Source organism: Pinus tabuliformis, chromosome 5_1 (genome assembly GCF_031772625.1).
Source record: "Pinus tabuliformis cultivar Carrire ecotype Pingquan chromosome 5_1, CPIR1, whole genome shotgun sequence".
NCBI lineage: Eukaryota > Viridiplantae > Streptophyta > Pinopsida > Pinales > Pinaceae > Pinus > Pinus tabuliformis.
The window spans coordinates 510459613-510474417 of NC_142305.1; the positions used below are offsets into that span (position 1 = coordinate 510459613).

Genomic DNA, 14805 nt, shown 5'->3' on the forward strand with positions numbered 1-14805 from the left:
CAATATTTGCATCATAGTACATATACAATGGTACCTGTCCTACTGGGCTGCCAGAAAATGACTCAATCAAGTTTAAAACTAAAGGGAAAAGTCTATAAGGCCTTCTCATGCCCATGCAATGTACAAATCCATAATACAATAGTTATTGTCTTTGAAACTCATGCATAAAAGTAGTTATGGATTCCTCATATGTGCCAAAGACATACATGTGAAACAATGCTCATCTGCTCCACCCAAAACCATTTAAATCAAACCCTCTTTCCTTGTAGGACACTGTGGTATCACCGTTGGAATTCAAGTCCAAATCCTATGTCATTTTAGAGAAATTGTTATACCCCTTAGAACATGTTTTATCTTGATTCGTGTAAACTTTGATGTAATCATACATTTGAAATTTTCTTGCATAGATAAAGCACTAGAAAAGGCTAATGTTCTTTATATGGGTGGATCAACAAGTGCTCCATTTATTTCATACTCTTTTCCTTTTTGTGTTATAAATTGTTGTGATTTTCTTTTGCTTGTACTATGTCACTGGTAGCCCTATCATGAAATACAATTTAAGAATCCTTAGTCCTAGAGGAAGGTGAAGAAAGGTTTTCTTCTCTTGTCAGTTCTTGCAGCCTCATATCTTCTTTTATTTCATCCTAATAAAACTACACTTTGTTATCATAAGTAGACCTTGGGAATTATCTACTAATAGTTTGAAAATTTTCTATAAGACTCTTCTCAAAACTCTCATTTAAGTGAGGTAGATATATGTAGAATAGTCTGCAACCTGGGATTACTTATGAGAAATATGAGATTCTAGAAATATACCAAGGATTTTGGGCATCATTGAGAAGGCCAAAGTAGAAAATGTAGAGTTAAAACACTCACTTTTCACTTTTGAGGCCAACTCAGAAAGTTTTTCACGAGTAGCTTCCAATCTAGTTGACCCCACGTTGTAAAGTGCAAGAGTTTCCCTTGCTTTTCCTAGAATTGATTGCAAGTAATTTCACTGTGTTTCTATACGACCTTGCAAGTGTCTTTGAACCTACTAAAATCAAAGGCTCAAAATGAATGTGAATTTTTTAAGTTCAGACTTCACAACAACACAATAAAATCATGTGCAAAGAATGAAAGCCAGAAATGAGGGAAATATAGTCCTTACCTCCAACTGTTCGTGCAACCTTCTTTATACCTCCATTTGCATCTTCAGAGTCTTTGTGATTTGTAAGGTGCTAAGATACAAGAATATAATGTTAGATAGATCTTCCTTAATATTAAGAAGAAAACATAATCCAGAGAGGATAAAATAGCCTAAATACCTTGAACCGGAATCACCATACTCTCCTAACAGAAATAGACTGCAACAGTCTCACAAATCCTAACAAAATTAATAATCATTCTTTTAACAAAAACCACCCAGTTTTTTGTTGGAAAAGGATCAGTCAAAATTTGGGAACATATCACTCTGGGAATTCTCGGGTATAGTCCATAAAGGAATGCACTAAGAATAGAAGCTGGGAAAGTTGTGGTAAACTCCCACCGGCCTATGACTAAACCATAGCCCAATCAAAAAATAAATTGAAATCATAAACCCAAGATATGAACAAGTTTAGAAAATAACATAGTTTGAATAATATGTCTATATACATTGAATATAAAGCCTATCATAAAGAAAATGACTTAAAATAGAGCAAATAAATTGTGTTGTGTGTAAACAAATGTATATAAAAATATGATAGTGGTTCTTACTCTGTCATATTTGTTGTAATGATAGCACCGATCCATTATGTTTCATGTGTCGTCTAGTATAAAAAGGATTTTTCATTCAGTTGGATGGAATGAAAGTTATTCTACGCCTAGACTTGAAATTTTTCTAGCTCCAATGGTGGTGCAAAGGAGCATTCATCTTCTCAGCAAGAAGAAGATAGTTCAAGAAACATGATGATGGGTATTGCTAGTAATACCTGGTTTGTTGCAGGTTTAGGGAATAGATCAATTAATCATGAATCTAGAATTTGGGTTCCAATGAACGAAATCCAAATGGACCTGGGGATATTGCTTCTTTGATGTTACATCCGCTACCAAGTATTCCTTGGGGATCACTTCATATTCCATTCATAGAAGCACCTAGGAGAATTAGTGGTTCTTCTCAAGGACAAGGCTTATTATTGTCTGTTTCTAGGCCTTCATGGAATAGTCCTTTCCTTTTTGGAATATTCATTCCTATTCATCATAGTTGTGTTTGTGCCACCAATCACTGGTTTCCAAGTTCCATAATATCTTAGATCAACAATAGTATTGATGGAACACTAGGGTGATAGGTTGGTAGGTGTACCATTTGGGTCATTGCAAGAAATTGTTGCTGAAGGTGATGGATGTAACATAATAATGACTATGGTTTATACTGCACCAAAAGTTTTTAATGAAGCTTAGTTTTAGAGACAATGAATACTATATTAATGGATTTTTTTATTTAGTTCTTCAATCTCTGAGGTGGCTATAATTTCATATTTGGCTATTGATGAAATGATATATCTATAACATTATATAACATGAATCAATTCCTAATAAATCTTATTCATGTCAAACAATCCTTTCATGGCAAACAAGAATATTTTACTCACAAGAGGTGAATTGTGTAGACTATCATGATTCATTGTGGTTTAAGTATAGTCATTTCTCTATGTCGATTGGACCCCTTCCTCTAGTGGTTTCTACTATGTTCTGGTAAATATTATGACATCCAAATCATAACTATGTTTTGAAACAGGGATTTTTGGAGTGTAGTAGGTCCTACTTACCTTCTATAGTGGTAGAAACCAACTACGATGAAATCTTGCCTTCCATCTCCTAAGGTGCCTCAGCTTTTGCCTTTTTTGCAAGCTGGAAGCAATGCCATGCTGATAGGGTTTGATTTTTATTTTTCCATGAAAAAGGGCTTGAATTTGGTACTAATCTACCCTTTGTTTTTTTTGTCTTTATGCTTTAATATATGGAATATATGTATATATTTATAATCAATATTGTGGTAAATTTTAATCACTAACAATTATAACATAGGGTGGGGTATCCAAACCTTTCACATCCTTTGAGGACGAAGGTTAAACAAGAATGTATATGAATGTGATGGTATGCTTGTCTTGAACATATAATGATACTAATCCATTTTGCATTGTAGCATATTCGCAATGTATTGGAGCTTGTGCGGAGCCGGAGAGGTGACACTATAAGATTTGAGGTTAGTTTTTGAGTTATTTAAATCTTGTTTTTTCTAATTTATTTTCTTTGTTATATATACCTAAAATACATACCACACAAAATTATATCAATGGTGACATAAATGGACACTTTGTTCTCGTCACCCTTCATCAGATTGAGGGGAGCTTGGTCCTTCAATTTCCCTTGGGTCGCAAGGCTAAACTATTATGTCTTCCTTTGGCATAGCTTGGATTGAGTTTGCAGTTCCTTGATTATTAGAAGCCATGGGGAAATTTTATTTTCTAAGTGAAAATTAAGCTTCACATCCTATTGCATTTAGTTTATGTTGTATGCAATCTCTATTTATGCTGCAATTTTATGCTCATTACATTGGCATTGCATGTAGTTCATTCTTGTTCTGAATAGGAAATTTTAGGAAAATGCTGTCGCAGTACTGCAATTAGATTGATTGATCTCCTTGTGACAGTGTAAGACTCTCCAAATTTATTTAACATCAGTATTTCCCATAGCAACTCTACCCCTGATTCTTGTAATCTTGTAAAATAATGTCTAGGGACTTGTTGTGAACAAGAGTTTTCTAGTGTGAGCGGTAGGCCTTAATGTTATTAAAATAGGAAATGAGCCCTATAGCCCCAAACCATTCAAAATGAATCTAGGTACATGAAAAATAATATCACAACATAGGGTGAGTGATTGAAACAGACTTTGAGTCCTTCCATAAATCAGAGAAATTGTAAACTGCCAAACCAATAACAAAATTTTCAAAGGAAAGAAGCCAGATTTTGAGGACATTCCTTTCCATGTTTATGGAATTGGAATGTGAGGAAGAAGTTTCAAACATTTTATAGGGGTAGTTTCCTTAAGCCATAGACACTTCCCACTAAGATTCCTCCAATTTGTGATGCATTGAAGCCTGTGTGAACCTCCACCTTCCATGTTTGAACATGTTTTTTTGGGTGCAACAAGAGCTTGAGGGTAAGTTATTAGGAGAGTAGGGAGGTTGCCTGTAGAAGACACTCAAATATGTAAGTGATACAAATAAATTGATATTAAAACACCTACATAGACCACAAACCAGCAAACAAAGAACCATCACCCAACTTGAATTTTTCCATTGCAAACTGTAGAAATTCCTTATAGATTCAAACTAAAAATTGTAAGATGTTAAAACAATTGACTTGATTATACTTTACTCATCACTGGAAACAATAAATGCTCGATGAAATAACAAAGTATATAAGAGAAACAATTCAATCACACATAACACAATAATTTTCTAACGAAAGCCACAACTAAAAACCATTGCTATCTGTATATTGCATTAATCAGAAAATATGAGAATATTACAATGCTTTAATCAAGCCCAAGAAACCTCTGCGTTGTCTCTATCTATCTCACTACCAACCTATGCACAAGCTTCTCTTGGCACACCTTTCTCTCACAAGCTCCACGTACAAACTTGTTCTTCCTATTGCTTGGTATCACCAACTCGTTATCACCAAAACAATGATTAAACTTGTGCCTTCATTCCTCCTTTTAAGGCAATTCAAATGGCTAAAATTAGTGAGTTTTATAATTAAGGAATGATTTATTTTAGGCCTTCTTCTAATTGCATGTACCATCTGTTTAATTTAGATGATTTTACAACTGATTACACTTTCCCTAAACTCCAATCTCAACTAGGTATTTCTTTGATCTGACATGCATGAGTTAATTATGGGTGAATATACATTTTATTGCTTGAGCAGTGCTGGTTACACCCCACTATTGGATCTCCCACTAATTCCTCCATCAGTTGGAACTAGTTTAACTGAATTTAACTCAATTAAACTGAATTAAATAATTACAACTCAAAAGAAATCCACCTGGGACCCTAAAATTTAGGAACCACTCTACATGACTCTAGATAGACACTCAACTCGAATTAACTGAGCCAACTAAGTCAAATTAACTTAGTTAGCTATTACAAGTTGCTATGAGAATTATAATTACAATTTAATTCCCAATTTAATTCAAGGACAAATTAAGTTAGGATTTTTCTTGATGTTACTTTTAATATTTCTTGTTTCCATTTTCAACACTCCCTCTCAACAAGAAAGGAATTCAACTCTATCCTGATCCGATACCTTTGGAATGTTCAGCATGCAACTCTTGTCACTGTTGTTGTTGCTACTACAACATCTACAACCAAAAGGCATCCAAACAAAATAAAATGAATCAACTGTGTCTGCAATTGTCTACTGAGAAAATTGTGTTGTTGTTGACTTTGCTACTGAGCCTCCTGCTCGGTGGTCAACTCTTCCCTGCACTCCTCAGTATCTGAATAACACTGATCCTCCTGCTACTGAATACCGTGGGCCCCCATAGGAAGGTAATGATCCAAGAGACAAACACACCTCAATGGACCCTGCCCAATTTCTAAAACTCTTGGACCAAGGTTTCATATTACCCCACCTCGCACCTGGAGGTATGGTTGCATGTGCTCCTTCTGCCCACTTGGCTCGAAATTTCCCCCTACTGGAGGTCTCTGCTTGAGTGGATGGTTCCACCCTATCTCCTCTTTTCTTCTCGAATTATGGCTGCTCCACAACTTTTCTGAGGCTACTTCTAAGGCTGCATCTGAGGCTACATGTTGAGAGGTAATTTATGCTCCCTCTCAACCACCAAGTCTCTAACCTTTGCCTTGCTCCTCAAGGCTTTGCATGCATCCTGTACCTCAAGTACATACAAGTTCTTGACTCGCACACCGATATGTTTCACTTTTCCTGTGGCGATGTGTCTACGGAAAACCTTTCCTTTGCTAAATATCACATCGTAGCCATGGTCTTCCAATACCACGATGGAAACAAGATTCTTCTTTAGTCCTAAAACATACATCACATCTGTGAGTCTGAGAGGGGAGCTAAACTCCCTCTAAAAAGTAACTGTACCGATGTGCGTCACGCTATACCTCCCATCATCTCTAAACTCTATGTTCTATGTGAGGTCTTTCTCCTCCAAGTCATTGAAGAGATCTATATTCCCATTCATATGGAACGATGTATCATTGTTGAGATACCACATGCTTCCCATTACAATGCTTGTCATGCATTCAATGAGAGCTAATTCAAGTTTGAATTGTGAAGCTATAACTTCACCTGTTGTTGCTACTGCATGATCCTTCTTGCTTGCTTTATTTTGTGGGAATTTTGTGGCATAGTGTTCCATCTCGTGACAATGAAAACACTTTATGTTCGACAAGTCCTTCTTCTTTCCGCCCTCCTTGCCTTGGGAATTCTTTCCTTTGGCTTTATTTTCTTTGCTGACTACTGCAAAATTCTCTTCCACTTCTTTGGATGAGGTCCCATCTTTGGAGTTCCGCCGAATCTCTTCTTGCACCAAGTCGGACCACAACACTCCCACTTTGGTAGCTTCTCCCTCCCATTAACTGAGTCATGGTAACTGTGCCAACTCTTGGAACGTCCTAGAAGTGCTAGGCTCACTATATCCTCTTCAACAACTGTAACACTGACACTTCCAAGCTCATCCCAACATTGGGTTAACTTGGTCAAGTACTTCGGTATTGTGTCACCCTTCTCCATCTTGATATTTCTGAGCTTGTCCTTTAGTGTCGGTTTCCTGTGGTCACTATTGTTTTGAAACAGGTTTGTCAAGGCCTTCCACATTTCAAATGGAGTTTCCTTACCATGAATATTCGAGACAATATGATCTTGAACTCCTTCTAGGATAATCCTTCTCGCCTTTTCCACACACTTTATCCACTCTTTCATATCCTGAACACCAGCTGGCTTAGGAATATATTTGTCTATGAATTCCTTAAGCCCATTGTCTTCCAACACTGCCTCCATCTTGTCCTTCCAAACAATATAGTTCGACCTACCCTCAAGGGAATATTCGAGTCTCAATCCCTAGAATGATATCTTGCTACTTTGAAGTATGATACTGCAAATTTGATTTCTCCTGCAAAAGACAAACTTGTATTCTCCTCTTCTATAGCGATTTCAACTCTCATACCATGTAGAAATTTCTTGTAGATTCAATTCAATTGTTTTAGCGTATTACAATCTATAATTTGAATCTACAAGGAATTTCTGCAGAAACTACCCTTGAACGAAGCTCCTTGATTGTCCATTCCCAAGGTGTTTGGCTAGCTTGTCTGCATTGGATATTTCATATTGATTGTTGTGCACATTAGTATCCAATTTATTTTGAATTTAGGGGATAATTATAAAATCCATCACCCTACCTTTAAATAATGTTCCACGGTCTGGTGAACAGAGCTCCTTGAACTACCATTCCCAAGGTGTTCAGATGGATTATCTGCACTGAGTACTTCATATTGATTGCTGCGCACACTAATATCCACTTTATTTAAAATTTAGGGGATTAGTCTAAAGTCCATCACCTCGCCTTTTAATAATGTTCCAGGGCTAAAGTTTTGAAGCTAACATAGCCCAATGATTTTCCTCCTCATTCATTTCTCACTTGAGAGAATCAGATTTATTCAAAAACACAAATAGGGTTGTTTGATTATGGAAAGGAGAATCTTTCATCTATAGTTTTATTTATTGGATTGGTCAATTGTTTCTTTTATGACCATATTATTCAAAATATTTTGAAATCCCCATGCGTAATAGGTGTTTTATATTAGACGTTTTGGAGTTTTTGGCTAGAATCTAGTGAAAAAATTGTTGGTCAAGTCTTGATTTGTGATGTTTAAATTGAGTTTTCCACTAGATATATGGATTCAATACCCTGAAAAACCCCTGAGGCACTTGGATTGTGGAGAGTTAATAACTAAAATTTGTAATTCCAACAAATCCCTGCCAAATTCTAGGCAAATGAGACTGGAAAATAGGTCAGGAAAAGCCTCCAAAATGTCTAACAAAGAGACTATGGATGCATAATAGGCTATCTTATTTATACTGGGATTGTGAAGACCCCCCACACATGTTATACTTGGTCTATTAAGCTTTCAAATGCACATAATATTTTTTTTTGATCTTTTTATTTATGTTTGTGTGGTGGCAATTATGTTATTATTTAACGAGCATTATATTTTGTAACAGTGGACGAAATTGTTTGTTACAAAATAAATGTGATTTGATAAAAATAATTGTATTTTTGATGTACTAGGCTATTTGTGTGGAAATTTGGATAGGTGAAATAGGTTTTATGAAAGAAATTATTTTAGATATAATAAAAGATGTTAGTGTAACTTATGACAAAATATGTTAATGAAACATCTAATGTCCAGATATAGAATACTTGGTCCATCTAAAGTCACGGTCCCCAGTTATTCAATCATGTAGCCTTTACTTAGTTTTTGTAGTCTAATAAACTTTTGAGTTATGTTGTTTTGGTCATTTTATTAATGTTTGTGTGGTATCAATTATTTGATTATGCGATAGACATTATATGCATGGTTATCTATTTTTCATTCTGTAATCCAATTTTATTCCTCATAGGAAAGAAATACTCGAGCTTTTGCAGCCTTTTTAAAGAAAATAAGGAACTTTTTATGGATGGTAAAGCTAGAAATAAGCCCCATCCCCCTTCACACACTTAAGTGAAGAATATATTTTGTTGGTACTTGGCAGGGCCATTCAACAATATGACTAAAGGCTACATCGACAATATTCAATATAGTAAATAGCCACATTAAAGAAACCCCACTCAAGGGAGGAGCATGCCCTCCAAGATTGGGAAAGGATGATATATTAGATGCATGATTTCGTAAAAGCCTTATAATATAGGGGTTTTGAGAATTTTAACATGACATTGTGTCAATGTAAATGGTTTATGATAAAGGGAACATTGTTAGCATGGGGTGTTGTCACACATGTAAATGTTGGTAGGGAAGCTTATTAAAAAATGTTCTTTAGTCTGTGTTCATGTATTTCTATCTTTTCTATGTTCAAGTTGCATGTGAAGGCTCGTTAAAAAGCAAACAGTGGAAAATGAAAGGAAAAAAGTTCATCTGGTCATTTGGTTATAATGATTTTATATGTGGTGCAAAAGGGAGGAATGCCAATTAAATTAAGGCACTTTATATACAAGACTTTCACAACATCTGTTCTAGATCCCTCCAAGCTTTTATGTTGTGAGAGCCTTTGTAATTACATTTAAAGCACATCCATATAATTCTTTAATTTACTCTTTGGAATCTTTGGCCATTAAGGATTAGTTGTTGTATCTATATTACAAAGTTTTGCAAATTTATAACAATTAATATCTCAAGATTTTGCAGATCTTAGTTGTATTTTTTCAATATCTCTATTTGTTGTTTTCTATAAATAGTATACAGTGTTGTGTCTACTGAAAATATTATACTTGTGTTCTTGAAAACTTACCATTATTAATTACGTGATATCTTGATTTTAGACCCATCATTGTTTTACACTATTGTCGATGCACATGATCATAATAGAGATATGCGATTAGATGTGGATAACATGACTTATGAGGTGAGCCCATTTCATATTAGTAGGATTAACCTGCCTCAGAATAAGATGGTTTAGCTGACATGCTTTGTGATTTCATTTTATGTCCTAAAATATAATGAGCTAGAAAAATCATTTTGTTCATGATGACTAAAATTGTTGGATTTGGAGGAACGAATGGGTAATGTGAGTACAAGATTAAGTGAAGAGACAATTTCTAGGTGTTTGAAGAGCAGTGAATATTACTTTGGAATAAATTCCAGTGTAGATGAAGCCTCCTAGAAGCATCCAGGCAATGAACTTTCCATTATATGTTAGGTATATAATATTTTCTTAGGGTTTGATATTTGCTTCATAGTTAGAAACATTACCTGAAAGGACTTTCAAATTGGTTTTAACTACGATTGACATGTTCTATGAAGGAATTAGATCTTTGTATTTAGAGTTCAGTATATCATAAATAATTACCTTGATTTTGCAGGAGGAATACAAGGACAATGAAGAAGTGGGTGTTCTAGATTATGGCCATATTTTCCACTCGGATTACATCAAAAAATGACTATTACTAAACAATGTGTGCCCATTTTGCAAGAAAACAACTTATAATGTATAAAGTCTGGAAGGAAGTGAAATTACAAATTGAAATACATGATTCCTTGAAAGGAAATTGACTTCAAATAGACAAGAATGTTTTTCTAAATGATAACTACCCAAATCTCTATTCAGTAATTCATTGTCAGTTGTTGCAAAATATATTGAAGATGACCCAAGCATATCACTAAATTATTTAACAGACAATGTACATATTTGTTATTTTGTTAGTCTTCTTGAACTTTCACTTATTTAGCTTAACCTTCATTTCCAACAGATTGCTTGTTTCATTTTGTTTGAAGGAAAATTCACTTCAATCTCAAGGTAACCTTATTCCTTGAAGTCCCTTTGGATTGTATGAAATATTATTATTATTCAATGGGCTATTTCTTATTTCCCTATTCCAAATATTCTAATGCGGTTATGTTTTATTATTTAGAGGATAGTTTTATCGTTTGAGGTTATTTTGATTTCTACAAGTTATCTACACCCTAATATTTTTAGTATGTAACTTAGTTGGCATAATTGTGCCTAAGAATTTCCTTAAGGTTGAATACTAAGTTCCTAAGGTGTTCTTTTCTATGGTGACATTTTATTTGATTTTTTTATACAAGTCATCTAGCCACAGTGGCTACTATCACCCCACTGAAGAAACTTGTTCGAGTTTCTTCCTTTTCTAGGGAAAAATGGTATTGACATTGTTGATGTTGAGATAGATGTCGTATAAATACTTTATATTCTATTTCAATTTATATTTCAATGTTCATTATCTTTCATGTCTTATACTCTGCATTGTATCTTCTTTCATTTTCAGAAGAGGAACTCAGTATTGATTGTTATAGCTCCAAATATCACCCTTGGTATTTTTGATGCTTGGTTTATGGCCTAGGGCAACCCCTCCTTCCAGAATTGGTCCAAATATTTTAAAAACAATGTTTTACTCCCTGTACGCTACTTTTCCCTGTGATAAAAGTGTGTACATGTGGGTTAGTCAATACCCAACCCGCATATATGTGTTAAAACACTTAAAAAAATTAAATTTCCTTAACTATGGGCAAAGTTCATGGGTTTTACCTGTTGATAACCTCCTAGTGCCTGTGGCCCAACTGTTCCCAACTATTTCGAAACTAAAAAACTAATTTGGGAGAAGTATAAAAAGACTTCTATGGGAAGGCCTTAAGGAGGGGGGAAGAGATAGAATTAATATACTGAGATTATCCCCTGATCAACTCTGAAGTATCCTGTGCTTTAAGAACTTCCCCAAGTTTAGGAAACCCTTGTTTCCTTGAGTGTTGATATTCTCCCACTTGCTTGAGATATCATGGTATTGGTTATGGAAGGAGGTTGTTGAAGACTGGGATTGGACAGACCTGGAGGATGGTTCCGCTTGGAGTCGAAAGAGGAAGACTCAGGTGAACTCTTTCCATGTTTATTATAGTTTTCTACAATAAAAAGAAACATTGTCTTATTCCTAAGATCGACTTTGTTTATGCATCAGATGTTATTACTATGGTTCATGTATGAATGACTATTTTGATGTATAACTAACCATTTACATATATGATATAAAGTTGATTTCATTAAAATGCTTTATCTATATGCTGCTACGTGTTTTCGAATTGGTTGATTTGCAGATTTGAAGATCATCAGGAGTTGCAGAGGGTTTGAACTCTGGCCGGAACTACCCGAACGAAGGACATCTGGGTATGTTCATCCTCACATAGTTTGTTTATTTAAGCATGTTGCCTGAGTTGTATGTGTGTTTCTTGCTGTAGATTACTCTTGCTCTGTTGGGGTTCTGACCCAAAGCCCTAGGGGACTTATTCCCGTAACAGAATTGGCTACCATACTGGGGATAACAATCTTGTTATTCTTAGTTTGGGTTGTTCAATGCAAATCAGGGCTCAGTTCTTGGTTTGCTTGTTGTGTCAGTATTTCCTGCTCCTGTAGGAACTCAGACCTCAAGTTGGATCTTTTTTATCAAGCCTTGTTTTTTTATTTTTCTTGTAAAACTTAATATACACACCTTTGTCTGTTTACAGAAGCGTACACACGCTTGTTTATGTGAACTGAAACCACGTATACACGATTTTATTTTGTTAGAAGGGCGTGTACACGCACCTATGTCGGGACACAATCGCGTATACCATTTTTTACATGCTTTTTTCAAATCTTTCTGCCCAGAAAGATTTATTTCTCGGTCTGTTTGGTTTCTGAGTGGTTAGTTTCTGTCTTTTGAAGTTATTTATTCAGTGAGCATACTGTTTCAAATTCTCTCTTGCTTTGAAAAGTTTTGGGCCTAGGTTTTCTTTTGAGTGAGTTTTATGGTTTGTGTTTGAACACGCAAGGCTTCTTATCGAGGTTCTTGATTGTTCTGGTCTTCCAGAACAGAAGATTGTTTTCAATCTTTGTGTCAAACTTGATTATTGGTCTACTCGTTTTGCTTTCCGTCATTTTGTGGCCTTGCACCTTTTCTTGCTTTTTGAAAGTGTCTTTTTGATGAATTTGAAAGTGTGTCTTTCCTGACTTCTTTGTTAGTTTCTCAAATCTCTTTTGCTGCTTTTGGATCGTTTAATGCAAGTTGAAACCCCTTTTTTGTTCAAGTTTTCATTCATGTTGAATTGGTAACTTACAAAGTTTACTTGTGCTTTGCTTTCGGCCTTTGAGTCTTTAGTGGCATTTTGAGTGATTTTGAAAATTTGTTTTCATTGTTCCTTGAAAAAGAAAATTTCTTGAAAAACATTGTTTTTGCTTTCTTTTGCCAAGTTTGTTTTTGGTTTCTTTTGGTTTTTGAGAGTGATTTGTGATCTTTTTTATTATTCCTTCTTGTTTGAAAAATATTTTGTATTCAAAATTCATATTCCTATCAAACACTTAAGTTGGCTTATAAACAATTGCTTTCATTTCCTTTTAGAGTAATCTAGGATTTTGCATTATCATGTACACCTTGCATTAGGGTAGTTTTGCATCATTAAAGCATCAATAGTCTTTTTAGTTTTGTGAGTGTGAATTCTGCTATAAGAAAAGAAAAGGAAAAAAAATTGTTGCTCTATAGAAGTTTCTTAGAACCCAAGTAGAAGTTGTTTTTCATCGAAGAACAAACAAGTGCATTTCATATAAGTTAGTTTTTCATTAATTTCTTTTGCGTCATACAAACACCATCAATTTCATTTCCATATTTTCCCTTTGACTTAAAAGAACAACCACTTAAAATCAAGCGCTTAATAAAATAAACTAGAACTTTTTGTATTGTCATCAGAATACACCAACAAGTTTTAGGTTTATTTAGGGCCCTGGATTAGGCAAGAGGAGAGTAAAATCTCCAAGGCCACTCTAAATTGTAAAACATAGAAGTTTGATTAAAGAGTGAAATCCAATGGCATTAGGGAGACTGGGAAAGCTCCGTGACTGGGAGTTAAGCACGAGGGTTTGTGAAGATAAGGACGAGAGATACCCCCTCTCTTACTTGTCCAATCTTACTTCATGACTATTCTTCCCGGCTTCTGATACGAGTTGGTATCTTTAGTTCCCTATCCTAGGGATCTACACAGGTGGCTGCGGAGTGGAATCCTGTGGCACCTGAGGTTGACGTTGCATCATGTTCAATAGTACTTCTAGAGAGCACCCTTGCGAAGCTTGGGGGCTTGCACCGGAAAAGACTATTTTTTGGAGGTCAGCGTAACTACCTCTGATACCTTCGTTAGTAGACTTGGGGCCTAATTACCCCAGTATATTTTCGGAAGGGCCTTATTATTCACTTTCTTGTATTTTGGTGTCCAGTCCTAATCACCTGGAGCGGAAATACTTGGAAGTTGTTTGATTGCTGATTTCTTTAGGGACATTTTTAGTGTGTGTTCTATGCTCCTAGTCGGCCTAGCTTCAATTTTCTTGAGTCTTTAAGTAGATCTTATAAAAATAATTCAAAGTGGTTGACCGACCACCTAGACGGTCCTGTAGACTTTGTGGGCTTTCACCTGCGAGTCCATAGCCTTCTCCTAGAAGGCGTAGGAGCGATTCTGCCAGTGGTTTTCAACTAGTGGCAACTGGCGCATCAGAGATTGATCCTCCACTTAGGTGCATTAGTGTACAAGATAGACTTAGTACTATCACAGATTTAGAGAGGAACACAACGGTTCTTTCTCGAGTACTCTGCCAGTTGGAAGATAATATTGAAGTGGAAGAGATTTTAGAGTTAGTTGCGGCTCCGAATTCTCCTCTCCCTTCTGATCATCCAGATGCATCGCTATACGTTGGAACTCTGACTCACAAGCCTGTGAGCCCAGGTCCACACACATCTATCCCTTCGATGACCGCTGCTGGAAGCATGGCATCCACCATGAGTGCTACAAGTATGCAGACTCCCATATCAGTGCAAGGGGGAGGGACTATTTCCATCCCTTCTACATCCTTATTTGGGTCTACCACTAGCACATCCTTATTTGGGTCTACTTCCATTCCATTGATGAGTGGAAGTTCTCAAACTAATGCATTCAATTTTGGATTCTTCCCTTTTGGAATGTCCTCTCAAGGTATTCCTTCATCTCCATTGAATGTACCATCAACC

At 35.7% G+C, this 14805-nt stretch overlaps 1 pseudogene; it reads right to left on the reverse strand.

The window, feature by feature from the left end:
• Positions 1-220: 220 nt before the first annotated feature.
• The window catches only part of LOC149165738 (uncharacterized), a 70728-nt pseudogene continuing 56143 nt past the window's right edge, over positions 221-14805 (reverse strand).